This window comes from Cydia strobilella, chromosome Z (genome assembly GCF_947568885.1).
Source record: "Cydia strobilella chromosome Z, ilCydStro3.1, whole genome shotgun sequence".
Classification (NCBI taxonomy): domain Eukaryota; kingdom Metazoa; phylum Arthropoda; class Insecta; order Lepidoptera; family Tortricidae; genus Cydia; species Cydia strobilella.
Genome location: NC_086068.1, coordinates 21233002 through 21239148, shown reverse-complemented (window position 1 = coordinate 21239148; position 6147 = coordinate 21233002).

Here is a 6147-nt window from a genome sequence, read left to right as displayed (position 1 = left end):
TAAACCTGACGTTAATTTCCACAAATATTCTAATTACAATAGGAACAAAACAAAATATAAACTAATAGTGCAATGTTATATGTATGATATCGAATCTGTGCGATAAATAAGAGTACCTACTTTCCCAGTCTAAGTTGTTTGACATTTTAAATTATTAAACGCCGTTTGCACCATCCCACTAACCCGGGGTTAACCCAGTGTCAAATTGTACTGGTAACCATGGTAACTCCAGGTTTAACCGGTTAACCCCGGGTTAGTGGCATGGTGCAAGTGGCCCTAATTAAATATTCATTTATATTTTTTGTTGTATTGTACCTATAGTTTGACTGTTCTGGAAATTTACATTCCTTTTATTGTTTACTTTTTGTTTTATTTTAATATTAAATAACCAAACCTGTATTTAGAGTAGTCATTTAAATATAAAATAATCTGTCCTAAAATTATCTTACAATTCTTTTAGTCGGGTTCGGAAATGGATAAAGAATGTTATATTAGTCAGATGTATAAAAATGAAAAATATTGAACTGCAGATATTTTGGACGATCCCGACAGTAGCTAGGTAGCCGGTAGCCGTAACATACACCTATACACCTAGTAATAATTATTCATATCTCAATAACCTCCATTTTGGTTACCTGCCTAGCGTAACGTAGAATTTATGCAATTATTTATCTGTGTTATATTACACGTTACTTTGCTTTGGATTCATTGCACTAAAGCAGAGGTCGGCAACCTTTTAGCATACAAGGGCCACATAGCGGTTAGCAAAATTGCAGCGGGCCGCACACTGTTAATAATTCGTGAATTTATTAGACAAAAGGTCGTTTGTCAAAAAGGACTACTTTTAATATACATTTTTATGCAAAGAGTGCCGCAATTCAGAGCGCGCTTCGCCCGCTCTTACATGAAGGGCGCCTGCGGCGCCCCTCACGCTAAAAATGCCCGTGTATGTAAGCCCCTTATCTTACAGCATGCAGGGCTCCTGCGGCGTCCCTCACAGTTATTCAGCGCCCTTCGCGCGCTCTTACATACAGGGCGCCCCTGTATGTAAGCCCCTTATCTTACATGCAGGGCTCCTGCGGTGTCCCTCACAGTTATTCAGCGCCCTTCGCGCGCTCTTACATACAGGGCGCCCCTGTATGTAAGCCCCTTATCTTACATGCAGGGCTCCTGCGATGTCCCTCACAGTTATTCAGCGCCCTTCGCGCGCTCTTACATACAGGGCGCCCCTGTATGTAAGCCCTTTATCTTACATGCAGGGCTCCTGCGGCGTCCCTCACAGTTATTCAGCGCCCTTCGCGCGCTCTTACATACAGGGCGCCTGCGGCGCCCCTCACACTTAAAGGTCGGGCAGAGTTCGACATTCATCGCGCTTGGCGCGCTCTTACATGCAGGGCGCCTGCGGCGCCCCTCACACTTAAAGGTCGGGCAGAGTCCGACATACATCGCGCTTGGCGCGCTCACATGCAGGGCGCCTGCGGCGCCCCTCACACTTAAAGGTCGGGCGAAGCTCGACATTCAGCGAAGCATTTACATGCAGGGCGCCCGCTCCACACTTAAAGGTAGCAAACCCTCCACACTTATAGGTCGGGCGAAACCCAACATTCAGCGCGCCTCGCGCGCTCTTACATTGCGATAGGCAGACACTCATATTGGCACGTCTGTGCATATTGAGTAATCAGCACATTTAATGTGATAATGGGTCCCAACTCCAAAAAAAATAATTGAACTGAAAGATTTTTCTTTTTCACTAGATCACTTTTTAGTAACGATGACGTAGGACTAGTGATGTGCCGCCGAGAAATTACGCACTTACCGTAATTCTCATTAGTGAAAATTACCGTAAATTACCGAGAATTTACGGTAACTTACCCATGAAGTATATTAAATTAAGATTGAATTTTGCTTACAGGTTTTTTGGTTTTAAAATATTTAAATGTTTTTTACGTTATTATTATTAAGTGTACTAATGTTTTCTGACACGTGGTTGATTGGTATAATTTATAGCCTTATTTCTCCTTATCTTAGTCCCAGCTCTATTTGGGCTTCATTGTACAGCGGAGCCAAAGCGCTTTATCCTGGGTTACCATAGGGGTTAGGTTCTACTTTCATCTCCCTCTTGATATTGAACTACCATTTGTTGGGAGGTCTTCGTCTTCCCAGAAATCTTGTGAGGATATTGAATTGTATTGTAGCACAGGCAGGTTTCCGTAACTCGACGACAGGCGCCTAGTTTTCGTAACGAAGGTGGGAGCTAGTCCAGCCAACCAACCCAACCCCCAAACAGGAAAGGTGACCTGCTGGATCCTGGAAGAGCGACTTCGTGAGTTTTTCATTTATGCCATGCATGGCCTGTCGGTCTCCAGCCTGGTTGTGCTGTGTCTTTGTAAGTTCCAGCAGCAGTGAGCGAATCTTGTTAAAGGGCATTGGGAAAATCGATTCCGCACCTGATCCTTACCTTGCAGCTTGGCAAGCTCGTCCGCACCGTCGTTAGCTCAGGATCCACTGTGTCCCTTGATCCATTGAAGGGTGAACTTCTTATTATGAGATACAGGTTTGCCATATGGAGGTCTCCATTAGTCGTTCGTGGCATTCATGTATGAGTTTTGGTGTAATTATATGGCTTAGGGCCATTAGTGCTCTACTGGCGGATAGTGGGTGGAGGCCGGAGGGATCCTACTAACCTTCCTTGCAGTGATGGTAGCCGCCGCATTGATGATGCTCATGCACTCAGCTTGGAAAACTGAGTTATGAGCTCCTAGCGGAGTGGTAATGGACACGTTCGGGTCTACTGAAAAGGTTCCAGAGCCCGAACCACTGTCTGTTTTGGACCCATCATATCTGAAGATACTCAGTTCATAGGTATTAAGTCCTCCGTGATTCGTCGTCCCCATATGATTTTATTTTGTACCTTTTATCGAAAATAGTTTATGAATCCGATCCGTGTCTGCTCTGAGCACTGTAAAGTCTTCTTAAACCTTTTACAGACATATTGTGTGCCGAGCTCCCAGGTTAGACCATATGTTAAGGTCGTTGAGGTTTCGCAACCTTACCGCTGGGGGGGTGCGGGGGGGTGTGGCCTCTAGCTGTATGTGTAGGTGAAGCGGTGGAAGGTTTAGCATGACCTTCATGACTGCAGTATTTACCTCGTGGTTTGTGGGGATGTAAGACTTAATAGCTGGACCATCTAAGCCTTCTTTTAGTTCGTCAGTAATAGGGACCACTCTGAAAGATCCTATCACGTGCTCAATGTGCTATCGAGACGAGTAACAGGACGTAAAAAAGAAGAGCGCTATGAATGCAGGATCTTGATTCTTGAGGGCCATCAGGAACCAATTTAATCCGTTGCTGCAGTTTCCACGAGGTTTTAAAATAAATCTGAGATGTAATAAAATATCGTCATACACACTTGTTGTAATGTAAGCCATTACAAATCAAACTCTACCTTACACATCAAGCTTGCTTACATATGACTTATTGAAATATTAATGGTTGTAAGATTACATCACTGTACATAATAAGTTTTAATTTATTTTTGGTAAAGAATAAATTTATTCATTATGAGATGGATTTTATACAACCATAGAGTAACTTATACTAGAGCGGTACTGTCATAGTAAATTTTGTAACCCCAGTAAATTCACTGCCATCTGTCGACACACTTTAAAACTAAAAATGAAGATTTATAAAAATACGATAGAATGTATTTAAATATAAATACTTAAATGATTTTTTTTATTTGCATTAATTATTTTTATGATTTTGACCCATGTTCTTTCACTGATATGCGTTAAAGTTGTTAAATAACAAACGAAACCGTCAACGCCATCTATACGACTGTAGGCCAAAACTAGTAGCGCCCTCTGAACGAGAATCAAATTTTCTTGATTTTCGAGGCACGTTTTTTCCTTAGACTGTATCCATCTATTACGGAGTTATATCTATCTTTGATACAACTAAGCTGAAATAATAGAGAACTCACTTTATTTTTCGTTAGGCAAGTACTTACTTTCATTAAAAACACTTTAAATCGCACATCGAATGAAACTTATTAAACATTAGTAAAATAATTTAATATTTATTGTGTATTCTATCTCTAAAATCGAATTAATATCATTGATTAAAGTTAAAATTTGTCTAAGAAAAATTACCCGAGAACATTCGCGGGGAAGATTCCCCGTAATTTACGCGGTAATTTACCGTAATTTTGGTAATAAACTAGTTCCTTTAGACAGATTTTTTTGAAAATTTCAGTACAGATTGTATTACCAAAATAAAAATATATTCTGTAAAAAAAAGTTAAAAAAAATGAAAACTTAGACAACTTTCTCCATAATTACCCGTACGGAGAACGTTACCGCGTAATTTACCCGACGATTCTCTTTGTTCTCGTAATTTACGGTAACGGCACATCACTACGGTACGGTACCTACGGTAGGACTGATGTAACCCGGAGGCTCGCGGGCCGCAAGCGAGCAGTTCGCGGGCCGCATGCGGCCCGCGGGCCGCCGGTTGCCGACCCCTGCACTAAAGTATCAAATTGCCATTGCCTTTTTTGTCCTAAATTTCAAAACAGCTTAGTCCCAAAATGCTTAAATTTCAAATTGTTTCCCTCTTAAAATGGCGAATGTCATAATAACTTTTATTCATATCGTCTAAGTTAACCATCCATAGATAGTAAGTCCCAAAATACTCAAATGTTAAAAAGTATGAATCATAAAATACGGAATTTCCGATGACTATTTGTTAACATATTAAGTTTAACTACGTCTTAAGGGCAATTTTATAACCTTTGTCGTATTAACAATTATTTTTTCACCGAATTAGCTCATAAATACTCTTTGTTCTTTAAAAACTGATGAGAAAGTTGCATTTTATACACAAGAGTGGCAAAGTAATATGATGCTAATTTTGAGTTATTTCCTCGTGTTAGCTGTTAAAGTTTGCTTTTAAAGGATGTTCTTGAATGATAAATATTTAATAGCGTTCATTTATTTTGATTGTATTTTTAATGTTTTATGGTTAGTATTATCCTCGCGTTGGTGTGGTGAAAATGTTTGTTACACTCTGTGGCAAAGTTTGTTTGATTGATGCTCGTAGTGATGTGCCGTTACCGTAAATTACGAGAACAAAGAGAATCGTCGGGTAAATTACGCGGTAACGTTCTCCGTACGGGTAATTATCGAGAAAGTTGTCTAAATTAAAAAAAAAATTAACTATTTTTTACAGAATTGATTTTTATTTAGGTAATACAATCTGTACTGAAATTTGCAAAAAAATCTGTCTACAGGAACTAGTTTATTACCAAAATTACCGTAAATTACCGCCGTAAATTACGGGGAATCTTCCCCGCGAATGTTCTCGGGTAATTTTTCTAAGAATTTTTTTTACTTTAATCAATGATATAATTAGATGTTAGAGATGAAATGCACCATAATATTAAATTATTTTAATAAGTTTCATTCGATGTGCGATTTAAAGTGTTTTTAATGAAAGTAGATGCTTGCCTAACGAAAAATAAAGTGAGTTCTTTATTATTTCTGCCAGCCTAATTGTATAAAATCCATCTCAAAATGAATAAAATTATTCTTTATTCATTTCACTATAAGTGTTTTAAAATAAGACAAAAATAATAATAATAATAGTGTAATAAAAAAACAAACATCAATATTTCAATAAGTCACACCATATGTAAGCAAGCATTGATGTTTAAGGTAAAGTTAGATTTGCAATGGCTTACTAAGCCATTAATGGCTTGGCTTAAGTGTGTTTTAAGATATTTTATTACTTTACATCTCGTGTTTATTTTAAGTTAGGCTATTAGGTATATCGTAAACAGGTAAGCGCTTATCAACTGGGTTCGCATGTACCATTTACTGCAGGTAAAAAATAACACGTGGAAACTGCATTTTTTGTACAGTTTGGGTACTAGCGGATTAAAATGGTTCCTGATGGCCCGCCCTCAAGATCCTGCATTCTCATCGCTCGACTTTTCTACTCGTATGTCCTGTTACTCGTTTCGATAGCGCAATGAGCACATGAGAGGATCTTTCAGAGTGGTCCTTATTACTGACTAACTATAAGAAGGCTTAGATGGTCCGGCCACATAATGAAACGAGATGATAGTTGGCCAGTTAAATTCGTCTT